Genomic DNA, 14150 nt, shown 5'->3' with positions numbered 1-14150 from the left:
CAAATGCTTACGGCTGAACCTGCCGCCCCCCAGCCAGCTGCTGACTCAGCTGTTTCGCGCTTCTCTGTACAGAGATTTAATCTCTCCCGTAAGATAAAATACTCCATTAATGGGAACCTGCCTCCGCGGAGCCGCCCCTCTCCGGGTTCCAGGCAGGAAGGGCTGTGCTCTCCCGTGGCCAAGAGCTGAGGGTGCCGCGGCTGGGAGAGCACCGAGAACGGCCCCGGGGCCTTGTGGCCGGACACGCTGCCCCTTCGCTCCTGTGCCCCCGTGTCGGACGTGGGGTGGGACAAGGGGCTGTGGGAGGGATGCTGACGGGAAGAGCCGGGAACGCCAGACTCCTCCAGCAGCGCCTGGCATGTGAGCGGGTGCCACGCGGCTCTGCCGGCGGGTGGTATGGGCGAAGCGCGTGTTGAAAGCACTTTGTCCTCCTCGGGAGAGAGGGAGGGAGGAAGGAGGCGGCGATGCTGCAGGAGGAAGTGCCAGGGAACGAGCAGAAGTTGCAGCAAGAATTTCGGTTGAAAGTTTCACAGCAATTACTCAGGCTGGTGTTTTGGTAACCGGAGTCAGGACTGGTGATGCTGGCAGGGGCCGTGCCGAGCGGGCGCACACCCCGTGTCCCGCCATCCCCTCCCTGCGGGCTGACGGGCTCCGGGTGCCCTTTGCCAACGAAGAGGATTCTCCCGCGGCGGGGGGAGCTGCCCCAGCCGGAGACCTGTGGCCCCAGAGCCGCGCTGCCGGAGCCGGCCCCAGCCCCTACCCCAGCCCCACACCTCCAGGAGCTGCTGGGAATGGGGTGTTTTATCTTAGTTTAAAAAAAAAAAAAAAAAACAAACACACAAAAAACCACCACCTTCTCATTTAATTAAAAGTGTTGACATTGTGCCTGGCCATCCCGCCCGCCAGAGAACGTGGTTATAAATTAAACATTAAACCTTTAATGGCCCATAAAGAAATATTCGCTGCTGCTTATGTATATAGGGGATATAAATAGAGAGGGCTGCTGGGGGAGGGGCAGGATATTATTTTTCCTCAGCCAGATAATCTTTGCTAATGAATTTAATTAAAAGCAAAATTAATTTAGGATTTTTGGTGGAGGGAAGGGGGGTCAAAACGTACTTTGAAAAACTACCAAGAAGTTTCCCAGCGGAGCAGGGCGGCTGGCCCAGGCCCGCCACGGGGTTTGCCCCACGTTGCAAAGTGGGGATGGGGGTTGTTGGGGTGCAGCGTCCGTGGGGCCCCGCGCCGTGCCGGGCTGCGTGACACAGATTGTGCTTCCAGGGGTCCCGTGCAGACACCCCGCTTCGGATCCGAGTGGTTTTAGCTGGGCTGGGGTTTGTTTGTGAGCTGGGCTGCGTTGGGCTCGCCCGCTCTGGATGCGGGTCCCATCTATGCGGAGCCGCTCAGCCCGGAGCTTCGCCAGAAGAGCAGGGACAGGTGCCGGATCCACCCCCGGTGACACTGACCCCGATCGCCCAGAGCCCTGCGCTGCTCCTGGCCCGCTCCCATCAGCGCTCTGCCGGGGCTTTTCCTCTCCTGCTTTGGCGCATGCGGCAGGACAGAGGTTTTCACGGAGCATCCCGCTCCCTGCGGGGCCTGGCACCACCTGAGGTTTCTGCCTGGGCTGGTGCCGGGCTGGGCGAGCTCCCCGGCCGCGCAGGCGAGCGCGGCACATCCCGACTGCCGGGGCCTGGAGCTACTGCAGGGAATTTCTCAGAAGGCGCCTTCCTTGGGAAACGTGTTTGGGAAATGAGATTTTACCCATCACCGTCCCTCCCTGAGGAGAGTGAGCGTCCTTCAATTATTCATTGCCGAACAGGCTGTCTGGGTTTCAGCGCACCCAAACCTGCCGGAGCACACGCCGGAGGTCTCTGCCCCCCACTTTGCCGGCTCCTGCCATCCCCCGCCAGGGATCCTGGCGAGCGCTTTCCTGGCAAAGCCAAGGAAGACCTACCGGAGCGGTTGCTGCGAGGCGGGAGGGCAGGAGGCTCTGCCGGCCCCGCGGGGGTGTCCCCCTGCTGCTGGGGACAAGGGAGTTCCCGACCAACCTCTTCAGGGCACCCGCATCCCCCGGCCGGGTCTGCCCTGGTGTGGGGAGACCCCCGAGCCGGGGAAGCGCGTCTGGCTGGGCGAGAGCTTTCTGGAGGGTTTTTATCATAAGAGCACTAATGGAAGTCAGCACCAGCCTAATGAGCTGTGCTCCTCCATGAATCTGATTCATTGAGGCAGGAATTACCATAATTGATTATCCTGCTGTGCGGCTCAGAGCCGTGTTTGCTAACACAAGTGCCTGGGAACCGGCTCCGCTTTTCCCGAGCCACCGCTGCGTGCAGCCGGGCCACCGGACCCGTTGTGGTCGCGCTCCCAGGGATCCGGCCATGGATTTGGGGCAGCGGCTGCTCGCCCAGCCCCGGGCACGGAGTCCCTACACCCGCACTCGTGCACCCCGTGGGGGCTGCCGTGTCTCGGGGGGTCGGAGGAGCCGCGCGGCTCCAACCATTGCAAGCGGAGCTGTTGCTGCCCGGCCGGGCTGGCGGGGAGCGGCTGCGGGACTCGGCACCTCCGGTCCCCGAAGCAGCAGTTAACAAACAGAAACAGCCCTCATTTCCTCTTGTTAAAAAAAAAAAACCCAAACCTCTCGTGATGTATAAGCTGTTCTCGTTATTTTTGAGGGTCTGACATGATTTATGAACGTTTGGGTTGGCAATGTTGCAAAAGCCAATTAGTTGAAGTGCAGCTTTCAGGAAGTTTTCTTTGAAATTTGGCGATATTCTCCGTGAAGTGCCCGGGGCTGGGACGGCAGCAGCGGAGCCGTGTGCTGCGGAGCTCGCTCCTCGTGGGAGCGTGACACCGCGTGACGCTGCACCGGGGAGCGCGGGGCAGGGATGGGCACTGCTGGGGGACATCCTTAGAATTATAGAATTGTCAGGGTTGGAAGGGACCTTAAAGATCATCTAGTTCTGACCCCCCTGCCCTGGGCAGGGACACCTCCCACTAGATCAGGTTGCTCAGAGCCCCGTCCAGCCTGGCCTTAAAAACTTCCAGGGATGGGGCTTCCACCACCTCTCTGGGCAACCTGTTCCAGTGTCTCACCACCCTCATGGCGAAGAACTTCTTCCCAACGTCCAGTCTGAATCGACCCATCTCTAGTTTTAATCCATTCCCTCTAGTCCTACCTTGGGTGCGCGCGGCAGAGGGCTCGGGACACGCCGAACTGGCCGCGTGTCCAGCGCTTTGGCTGTGTCCTGTCCAGCCCCACTGAGCCGCAGGCTGTGCATGGGGCCGGGGCTGGCGGAGCCCCGGGGAAGCCGAGGAAGGGGCCCGTGGTCTGTAGGAGCCGGGTTGGGTTCAAGGAGCGCCGGCAGGGCTGCGGCTCCCATCACCCCTGCGGATGCTCAGCTGCCCCGGGCAGAGCCCCCGGCCTGGCTGGGGCAGGTTTCCCAGCGCGCCCGGGGAGAGAACGCTCACGTTCATACTCGCATTCGAGCATTTTGCCAGTCAATGAGCAAATAGCATTGACTGTAAGCAGGTTAGCGATGGTGATCATTGATTTTAATCCTTCCTCCTCTTTCTTGTCTTTTCTTAGAGAGCCCAGCGCGAGCACCGCAGGAGGAGCTGGGCTGAATAAAAGGTACGGAGGTGTTTGTGTGTGAGGGGCCGGAGAGGCGAGGGGCTGCTCCGGGGCTCGGGCAGCGGCTGAGCCGGTGCTCCTGGGGCCCAGGGTCCCTCTGAGCATGGCAAAACTGCATGCTAAAACCTGCATGTTCGGGGGCAGGCGATGGGTGCTGCTGCCCCAGCTGCGTGGGGACTTGAGTGGGGGGGACAGGGCAGCACCCTCTGCCCGTGGCTCCAGGGTCCGGCAGGGGCGGGTGGGCGCAGAGCCGTGCGCCGGGGAGGGCCGGGAGGAAGGCTGCCCCCTCCTCTCCTCCAGCAGCCCCTGGCACCCGCCAGGCGCTGAGCCCCAACGCAGGCGTGACGTGAGTGGCGTGAGTCCCGGGTGAGGCGGGACGAGGGCTGCGGTGTCTGTGAGGTGTCCGTGTGTGCTGACGCTGCTGTCTGTCTGTCTGTCCGTGCCCTGTGCGGCTCCCGGGAGCAGTCCCTGAGGAACCTGGGTCCTTACCAGGGTGGCACCAGCCCCGGGTCCTGGCCCTGACCTGGCAGTTGCCCACTGCAGGGGGTGTTTGCCCACTGCAAAGGACGTTTGCCCCCGGGCTCCTGCAGCCTGTGCCGTGAGGTATCACAGCAGCTCCCCCAGACTGAGACCCACCTCGGGCAGGTGATGGCTCCTGCATGTGAAAGAGGGGGCCAGGCCAGGTGTCCCCTGCTAGCCCGATGCCCGCTGGGCAGACGGAGGCGGCCCCTTCCCATCGTAACCTCGTGTTGCTGGGCTTCATGGCAGCAGACCCTGGTCCCATCGCAGGGTGGGGGACCACGTCCCCCTGAAGGTCCATCCTGCTGAGTACAGCCCAAACCCGTGCTCCCCCCGGCTCTAAGCCGGTAAAGCAGAGCAGCAAAGATAAGAGAAGGGGCTGGGGATGAGGACGCTGACGTGTCCATCCCTCCGTGCCCCGGCGCTGGTCCGAAGGAGCCTGTGCAGCAGTGGGACCGGGGGGGTGGCGGTGGCCAAGGCAGCGGCGCTGGGCATCGGGGAGCCATCACTGTGCAAAAGCGATGGGGGAAAGAGGCATTTCAGGGGGGGAGTGCTCTCGTCTCTGTCATCAACAGGGCAAGGACAAAGGTGACCCGCTGGGAGGGGGTCGTGGTCCAGAAGGGTCTTGAGATGCCGTGAGGAATGTGGAGAAGGAGTGGGAAGGCTGGGGGGGGAGCTGGGCTCGCAGGCACCAGCCCGGGTTAACGGATGAAGGCTGCGCTGTGGTGTGAGTCTCGGGGAGGGATGGGCTGGTCGGCGGCAGCGGCGGCGTGGGCTGCAGGGCCGGGTGCCGGGGCTGCTGCGGCGCGGTGGTTCGCTTCGTGCGGGAGTGAGCGTCCAGGCTTCGGCCGGCTCCGTGCTGGGCCAGTCTGGGGAATGTGACAGTCCTGCTGCAGGGCAGTCAGGGCACGGGGGATCGCTGGGGCTCCCTGCGGGCCCAGGGCTCGCCCCACCTCTGGCATCCGTGTCTGTACTGATGCCTTTGCGACTTGCTCCCCGTGCTGAAGCGAGGGCTGCGCTCCCTCTCGGTGTCCAGCTGCGTGGTCTGCAGGTGGCCAGAGCGCGTCAGGTCGCGGCCGCGTGGTTGTGTCTGGAGAGATGTGCCCCGGCAGCGGAGGGGAGGCGGCAGCGGGGTCAGTGTCCTGCGGCCAAGCAGCCCCAGTGCCCAGTTTGTACGGGAGAGTTGGGATTTGGCTGTGGGGTGACCGGGCACAGTTTGCAGAGGTGCCTCGGGATGAGGGGCACGCGTGGACACGGGGCTGGGGATGCTGAAGGTGAAACAGCACTGGGAAGAGAGCTGGGCTGAGCTGGGGAAACGCTCCCACTGCCGACCTTGCCCTGGCTCCAGGATGGTGCCGCCCCCTGCCCAGGGACCCCCCCCAGGTTTCCGTTTGCGGGGTGACGGAGGGGTTTTATTCTGCTGCATTGGGCCCCTCTGCCCCATGCCTCTGGCACACCAAGAGTGCATCCCATGCAGCAGCGTGGGGGTCCAGCGGGCTGTGGGGCACCGGGCCATGGCTGGGGCTGTGTTTGTAGGGCACAGAGAAAGAGGAGAGAGGGTTTGATCACCAAGATATAAGAGGGAATGGGAAGCCCCCCACCCCAGCTGCCTGCAGGGGTGGCTCCTCTGCTTTATCACCCTCTCCTGGTGCTGAATTATTGAGAGTGTTGCTTTCTTTTATTGCTGTGCTGGAGGAGAAATGCCTCAGCCCGGCTCTGCTTTGAATATGATTATGGGGCTGGAGATGTCAGAGCCAGCTGGGCCCCAGAGACCGATCTGCCACCCCTCTCGCTCCTGTGCCTTCCCTTATTCTTATTTATTCCCTTGCTCTCCCGCATCTGGTTCAGCGCACACGGTCCCCTCGCTCCCCTCCGCTGCGCGGTGCCCCAGGAGGACGGAGATTTAGTGCCTGACAAGCAGCGCTGCCCCGCTGCCGAGCCGCCGTGCCCGCCGCGCACCCCGGGGAGCCCACTCCCCGCGGGGGAGGTCCATCTTGCCCCCGGAGCCCCCTGCCCCATGGGTGGATGAGCTGCGCTGCCACCGGGCTGCAGAGCCCAAGCAGGGTTTGTCCCCGTCGCCCACCCTGTGCCAGCTCTGTCCCCACCTCCCGTGCGGGATCTCGGCCGGTCCCATCCCACAGGGCAGAGCCGCGGGGTCTCCGTCCAGCCTCTGTCCTGGGGGTCTGCCGGGGTGTGATGCTGGGGCTCGAGGGACGGCGCTGCCCCGGTGTTGGTGGGGACCTCTGGGTGCCCTTCTCGTGCAGACCACGGCGACCACATCCCGGCTGCAGGGCAGCTGGCTCGTGCAGGGGCTGTCCCCACTGCTCCCGCACAGGGGGCTGCTGGCTCTGGCCCCCTCGGGCCGCAGCTTGGCCACATCCTGCAAAGCGGGCGATGCTGGCTTCCCTGAGATATCCGATCCTGGCCGAGCATCCCTGCCCGCCGGGAGCAGAGGTGGGGGGCGGGCGGCTGTGCAAACCGCTGCTTGCCGGGGCGCCGGGAGCCAGCTGGCACCTCGCAGGTTAACCGCGAGAGCAGCCGATTCCCTTATTGACAGGGCAGCCTGAAAAACGCTGAGGCAGAACATCGGCTGCTCCGGGTGTCAGCGCGGGAGCCCACGCTGCGCCGGGAGCCCACCCGCTGCCGGCCCCCACAACGCCCAGCCTGGCCACTGGACCCCCGACCCCGACCTGGGCACTCCGGCTGGGGAGCGGGTCAGCTCCCCTTCGCTCGCTCGCCCTCCCCTTGGATCCTAAGGACGCCAGAGAGGATTTCATTTCTATCCCTCCCTCTCCCCTGTTTTTTTCCCTGGGGTGAATAAACCCCTGCCCCGCTGCACTCCCGGGGCTGCCCCCCATCCATCCTCCGGCCCCGGCTCTCCAGCCGCCCAGCAGCAGCATGTCAGACGCCAGCAGCCGGCTCTGAAGCGCGGGCGGCCCACGGTGAGCGCCCACGCTGTGCTGGGGAGGGAGGCGAGCGCGGGGCCCCCGGCCACGCCAGCCAAGACGCTGGAGCCAGAGAGCGAGCGCCCGAGGGGAGCGAGCCCACGCAGGAGCAGCAGCACCCAGCGCAGCCGGCATCGGGGAGCAGCCCACCGCCCTCCCGCCGAGCACCTCAGCACCCCGCTGCCGACATGATGATGTATTTTTGGGTAGGTGCCACCCCCAAGGGTGGGCGTTTCCTCTCCCTCTCTGGTGGCGTTTTGCTCGGGTTTGGGGTCGTTTCTTGCCGTTTTTACTTCCCAGCCGAGCCAGGGAGAGCTTTCCTGCCCCGGTGAGGCGGTCGCTGCCCCATGGCTGGCAGGGGATGGGCTGCAGTGCTGGAGGCAGGCCTGGCATCAGGAAGGATTGGGGCAGTGGCGCAGGCTGGCAGGGGTCCCTGCCTGGGCACCTCCAACCACCGTCCTGCCTCCCCTCTGCTCCCTCCGAGCCCCCCCAGGGTGGCTGGAGGCTGCCCAGAAGCACCCCCTGCCCCAGCCCCTCTTGGCCATGCCGGGTCAGCGAGTGGTGGGCTGCGGAGCCTGCCCCGGGAGGCTGCGCTGGGAGGGGACGTGAGTGAGTGGTGGCATTGGGGCGGTCAGGGGATGGGTCTGTACAGCAGCCAGCCTCTCCTGGGGGTCTGTCCCCAATGGGTGCCACCCAGGATCTGGAAGGCGGCTTGCGGGGCAGCCCCCATACTTTCATCCCAAGCTTGAAGTCGGTGGCCGAGGCTGCTGAGGTCCCCGTGGGAACCCGAGGCCCCTCTGTGGCACCGCAGTCCCTGTTCAGGTGGCTGGGAGCCCGCGGGGCCACGCGGTTCGGTCTGGTTGTCCTTTGCTGAGGCTGGAGCTGGGGGACACGGCCAGGGGGGAGCACGGGGCTCTGCAGGGGCTCAGGCTCGCCCTGCGCCAGCGGAGCTGTCAGCACCCAGGGGATGGCAGGGGCGGGCCGGATGAGACCCCTAAGGCTTTGAGCAGGGATGGGGAGGAGGGAGGGGGACATGATGGGGTCTGTCCAGGCGCTTTGCTCGGGACGGATGCCAAATGCGGCGTGGGTGGGACAGCGAGTGTGGGGAAGGGACGGAGGGGCTGCACATCCCTCCCGCGGGACCGCACGTCCTCCCCAAAGGTGCAGGATCCGGGCTAAGTGTCAGGTTCTGCACCGTCCTGGGGGCTCCCGTGGTATCCCAGCCCGCAAACTGGGGCTTAATCCAGTGCCACCAGCTCCTTCCACCCCCTCCCTCCTGCTCCTGCTCCCCCTGAGCCAGCGGGGGCCGGGGGCACTGCGACAGCCCTTGGGGGATCACACACTCTGGGGAGCCGCACTCCCCTGGATTTCGGAGCAAGGAGCCGGGTGAAGGGGGATGTGGAGAAAGGAGCTTACAGGGAGGAGGATAATATGCGAATTCATTGTTTCTCGGGGAAGCAGCTTTCAGGCGTAAGGTGCTTTGTCATGAGAGATCTTGGTGCAGCCGCTGATCCTCACCGGTCAGGAGCCTGTCGGGGCTCGCAGAGCCTTCTCCTGCTGGGGCGTTAATTCTGCCCAGGGACTTAATGAGCCGCCACGGCTGTGAAAGCAAACTGCTCTGGAGTTTCCGCTTGCGGCTCCGTAGGCACCGCGTGGCTTCATGGAGCTGCAGCTGGTGCAGGGCACAGGGCAGCGGTGCTAGGACGCCTGTCCCCGTGGGAACTGCCTGGGGCAGTGGCAGTGGGCAGTGCCGTGGCACTCGAGGGTCTCCCTTCCCCATCCCGCTTCCCCATCCCGCACAGTGCACGTAGCCGGTAAGCCTGGGACGGCCGAGTCTTGGTGTCACGCGGGACACGGTGGCATCCCCAGCTCTGCCGGGAGAGAGGCCGGGCGAGGGCAGGGCGGCCGAGCATCATTTCTTGGCATCGTGGGCGTCTCTCCATCACGAGCGTGGGAGGAAGCGGAGACTTTGGTTTCCCTGCGTGGCAGGAGCGTGGCCGCCGTCGGGAGCGCTGCGGTGGCAGGCGGCAGCGGGTGGCTCGGTAATCGACACAGCAACAGGCTGAGATGCCAAAGCAAAATGTCTTCAAATTAGCAGTAATTGCAGGCGAAATAAAGAGCATGTGGGGCGAGTGGAAGGAGGGTTCTATAAATATTATGATTTTTAAAGTTTGCCCTGGAGTCCTAGAGCCTGTTTAAACGCTAATATCCTGTCTGTGCATTTAAAAAGCCTTATAATGAGGATTGAGTGTCTGCTTCCAGAGCACCTCCCACCTCGTGCCCCCCCCTCTGTCCGTGTCACCTGTCTGTCGCTCCCATCCCAGCCCGGCTGTCCCGTGCCCAGCACCAGCAGTGCCACGCACACCCCTGCGCGGGGACACACTGACCCCCCCGGGCAGCCTCAACCGTCCCGTCCTGCCCCTTGCAGTGTCACCCCACGGGCTGATGCCAAAGCCCCCGCTGCAGCCTGCGAGGTGACGTGCAGCGTTGCACAGGCTCGGGGGGGGTGTTTTCTTGGGAACCCCTGGTCGGGCAGCGGGTCTGATCTCCGGGAAGGGGAGATCTGGGAGTGCAGCGTTTCAGGTCCCCGGGTCTGCAGTTGCTTGTTTCTCCCATCATGCTCCGTCGTTCCTGCGTCCCCCTCCATCCCGCGCTGGGCCCTGCGGTGGCCGTGGCTCCGGCCCTGCCGAGCGCGGTGCAGCCATTTTACCTGCCATGGCCCTGCTGGTGCTGCCCGCCCGGCCCACGAGCTCGAGGTGCTCGACAGCATCTGTTCTGCCATGGTTCTGCTGCCTGCACGTTAATTCTCATTAAATCTAGGGAGCCTAATTGCCATTTCATGTAAATATTTTGTCGAGTGAAAGGGCTTTAGGAAGGGCCGCGCTGACTGAAGGCGAGAAGCCACGTTCTCTCGCTGCTGCGGTGACAACCTCCCACTTGTCCTGCCCAACTGCAGATGCGAACCGTGTCCCCGCGAGAGCTGCTGTGTGTCCCGTGGTGCAGAGCTCGGACATGGCCGGTTGCCGGGAGGTGCTTGTGCCCCGTTTGCCCATGCTGGATGATGGGAGGACACCGGCGTCCCTGCTCCCACATCTCACGGGATGGCTGCAGCCCGGGCTCTGTTCTGTGGGGAGCGCCGGGGGTGCCGAGGCGCCCATGCTGGCTGAAGGGCAACGGAGGGGTGTCACAAGGGGCAGCGGGACACCCCCAGGTGCTGGCCCAGCTGCTCTCCGGCTCCGCGTGGCGCTGGCAGCTCAGGACGGATGCCAAAGCATCCCCAGGCCCCCGTCCGTCCCCCCTGCAGCGGGCAAGGAAGGTTTCAGTGAGGTGGTGTTTTTCCCTAGATCCCGTTAAACCTCCGTGTGTTTTCCTTGCATTTCTGTCCCCTCCTGGCTGCTGCAGGTGCTGTCCCAGTTATGTGCCGTGTGTTGGTCACGGTCCCCTCCTCACCTGGTGAGGTCGTACCTGGGTGCTGGTGACATCAAGGCCCCTGCCGGGGATCTGTGACCCCATGGTCGCAGCGGCCGCAGGGAGGCAGCAGCCGGGGACAGAGGCAGAATCTGGGTCAGCAGCCACGAGGGTGCGGGAAGGCGCAGGGCGGAGGTTTTCAGTATAATCTCCGGCTTCTTTGGGAGTTGAGAGCAGAGGAGGGCATCCAGCGACCTCCAAGAGCCATCGGAGGAGGAGGAAGGAGAGGGAGGAAGAGGAGGAGGAAGTTTAACTGGGTGCAGAGGAGGCTTGGCCAGGCATCCCCGGGGAGCCGGGGCATCCTTCCCAACACGCCACCCACGCTGCCCGGGGGTCCCTGTGCCCTGGCAGGGCTGCTCCGTAACGGCCGTATTGGGTTCCAATACGCCTGCAGTTGGTTTAAACCACATCTGTCGTTTGGAGATGGAGCAAGAAACCAGCGATCTACGTACGGGCAGCTGCGCGGCTGTCTCCAGGGGTGGGGGGGCGTGCAGGGATTCGGGGCAGCGTGTGGCGCTGGGACAGTGTGAGGTGGGCCGGCTGGGCCGCGAGCTGCGGCATGGCGGGGGCTGGCGATGCTGGCGGCAGGAGGAAGCGCTTTGGCTCTCGTGCTGGTGCTGGGTGCTCTGTGCCGGCAGGTCCCAGGGTCGGGGGACCCCTGCCTGGGAGCCTGCACAGCCCCCACGGCCCCCAACTCCTGCACTTCTTGCTGCCTGTCAAGTGCTGGGGGAGGCGTCCCCATCCCAGTCCAGTCCCGGTAAATCCTCATGCCGCCCTGGCGGAGGGTCTGGGAGAGCCTGGGGGGAGCTCGGGCAGAGGGAGCAGCAGCACAGCGATGGCGTGGAGGTGGCTGGGGTGCCGGGCAGGGACCTCTCTGCAGCAGGACACAGTCTAATGGCATGTGGTGCTGTCACCCGTCACCTCTGTCGGTCCCTTGTCACTGTTCTGGTCTGCGCCCAGCGTTGGGGCACTGCGACCGAGCCAACGGGGCACACGGGACCTTCCCCTCGCTTCGCGGCAGCTCAGATCTGTCAGCGCCTTCATCTAATCGCTTTATGTCTATGACTACCTACTAATGAGCTTTTAATTAATGAATGCCATGGCTTGGGGGCACTCTGGAGCGGGTGGGAGGGGAGGACGAGGCGGGTGCCCTGCTCCCTGGGTGCTGCAGGGCCGCTGGCACTGCCCTCGCAGGCTGACCCCGTGGGGGCCGGCAGCACTGACCCGGCCGGTCCTTGCACCAGCGGCTGCGCCCCGGCCTGGCTCCTGGCAGCTCTCCCGAGCAGCAGCCACCAGGCTCACGTCCCGGCTTTGCACTGCAGGAGCATGGCCGGGGGGTGCCACGGGGGTCCCGTTAAACACGGGACCCTTGCAGCCCACCTGTGGCTGCACATTGCGTCCCCTCGGTGCATCCCTGGTAGGTTCGTGGGCCACCACGTCATCCCTCTCTGCCAGGAGGGGGTGTGGGATGGCATCCCGGTGAGGACTGGGGCTGGGATTTCCCATTGCACCCCATGCGTCAAGGGTCTGGCCCTGGTGTCCAGGCAGACCTGGGAGACCTCTCCTCGGTTGGGTGAAGTTTCCAAACGGCGCAGTGCGTGTGCCTCGGAGGGGAGCTGAGTGCCCGGCGGTTCTGCCATCTCCCCGGGAGCTGGCAATGCCGCACCGGCCACCTCGGGCACCTCCCGGCAGCTCCTGAGCACAGGCAGCCGGTGCATCCCAGCTGCCTGGGAGCAGCCCCAAGGGTCACCCTTTCCCCGGGGTGTTCCCTCCGCAGTTCAGTTGGGTACGTGCCCAGCAGCCCTCCCGGAGCAGGCTCTGCCCCTCGGTGCCGCTGTCTCGCTGGGCTCCAGACCAGCAGCCGAGGCCACTCCTGTCCCGGTGCCGTTTTGTTCTACCTCTTCCAGAAAACAAAACCAAGGAGCCCTCAAGGGTTCATTTAAAATAAATAAAAAATGAAAATAGTGCTGATTTGAAGGAAAGCCAGCCCCATCCTGTGCATGGGAGCGCATCGCCAACCCATCCCCGAAGGGCAGAGAGAAAGATGTGCTTAGAACTGCAGCCCTGTGCAACTTCTGCCTTTGATCATATATCTTACATGTGCCCTTTGCTTTCCCTCGTCTGATATTTATTAGGTTTAATTTTACTGGGACGCGGCTGTAAGTGAGACAGATGGAACGGGGTCTGTGCGCCTGGTGAACACATCTTAATTAAACAGATAAATAAACTTTCATTCCAGGAGACTTCAGTTTCGGAGGGGTTCCTCCGGGAATGTGGCTCTGTGGGCCGGGACTCCTTGGGCCCGGGCGCTGTGGGGCTGCCCCGGCACAGCATGGTGTCACTGCCAGGGTGACTGAGAGCAGCAGGGCGAGGGAAATCAGGCGGTGGTGGCCAGGGACGTGTTCCCCACTCTGGAGCTGGACGGTGGGTTGGCACAGCCCTGCCGTGCCTGTGTCCCACAGGGAGTCTCTGCTGCCGTGGGGGCATCTCTGCAGCCAGGCAGATGTTGGTGATGGCTGGAGGAGGGAGAGAGGAGACTCAAACTCTCCTCGGCTCCTGGAAACGTGCCCAGTTCCCCGACTGCCGAGGTGTGTATCCTGGGAAACATGGCCAGTTCTGCTGCTGATGGTGATGCAGAGGGTCTGCACAGGCAGGGCCGGGGTCGGGGTGTCTGCCCAGCGCGTCACTCCGCGTGCGTCTCTCCTTGCCCCGCAGCCGGAGCCAGCCCGGACCTTCCTGCGATGCGGGCTGCTGGCTGGGGGCAGTGCCAGGGCTCGCGGCGCTGCCACCGGCCAGGAGCACCTTTGAGTCACCCTGCCCGGAGCCAGGCTGTGGCGCAGGGGAGGACAGGCGCATTACCTCATCCTGGAGCCGGCTCCCGGCTCACGTGGTTTGTTCGGTTGGGCACCGCGCACCCAGAGCGCCGGGCCCTGCGCTTCCCTCTCACCCCTGCCTGAGAGCTGTGCGGGAGCCGCCGTGGAGCCAGACCGGCCTGAGGCCTTTGGAGTTGCCCGTCACCTTGCCCAGGATGTCTCTCGACCCAGGGTGCTGTGTAGTGCTCAGGTGCATGTGGGTGCCTGGTGGGGCCCCTCTCCCCACAGCTGCCCGAGGGGCTGTGGGAGGACATGCGTGTCCTTCAGCTCTTGCAAAGCTGCCCCATGTCCTGCCCTGGGCACTGGAGCGTGCGGGAGAGTGCGGCACCGGGGCCCCGGAGTCCCTGGGGAAGGGGAGCTGGAGGCAAGTGGGGAGCGTGGGGTCTGAGCAGGTGTGCAGGATGCGCCGCTGCATCGGGATCCGTTGTGGTCTCTTGGGAGCTGGAGGGCGAGCGGTTGTGGTGGGACGCAGGAGCTGGCTGCAGCCCACGCTCCTCGCAGGGAGCGGCGGCCGGAGGATGCTGTTGGTAGCAGACGTCGCTGCCAGGCTCCTTTCGGCTCTCGGTATTGTGAGATGTGGTGATGAGAAACCCTTGCGTCAGCCCCATGCCCCCTCCTTGATTTGGCACCTTGTGGTCCCTTCAGAGCGTGGTCACGCCAGCAGCAGGACCCTGCGAGGGGGCTGGCACCCCTTTGGCCCTGGCCACTGCTTCT

At 64.4% G+C, this 14150-nt stretch overlaps 1 protein-coding gene across 43 annotated transcripts in view; it reads left to right on the top strand.

Annotated features, from left to right (window-relative positions):
* The window catches only part of RBFOX3 (RNA binding fox-1 homolog 3), a 182381-nt gene that overhangs the window by 143126 nt on the left and 25105 nt on the right, over positions 1-14150 (top strand). For all 43 annotated transcript variants that reach the window (XM_074607322.1, XM_074607337.1, XM_074607329.1 and 40 more), the window contains one exon: positions 3587-3631. The gene's annotated coding sequence lies outside the window, so the exon portion shown is untranslated. The remainder of the gene's footprint in view (positions 1-3586; positions 3632-14150) is intronic.

Source organism: Larus michahellis, chromosome 14, assembly GCF_964199755.1.
Source record: "Larus michahellis chromosome 14, bLarMic1.1, whole genome shotgun sequence".
Classification (NCBI taxonomy): Eukaryota; Metazoa; Chordata; class Aves; order Charadriiformes; family Laridae; genus Larus; species Larus michahellis.
The sequence above is the reverse complement of the archived record's forward strand: the minus strand, read 5'-3'. Positions and strand labels throughout refer to the sequence as shown.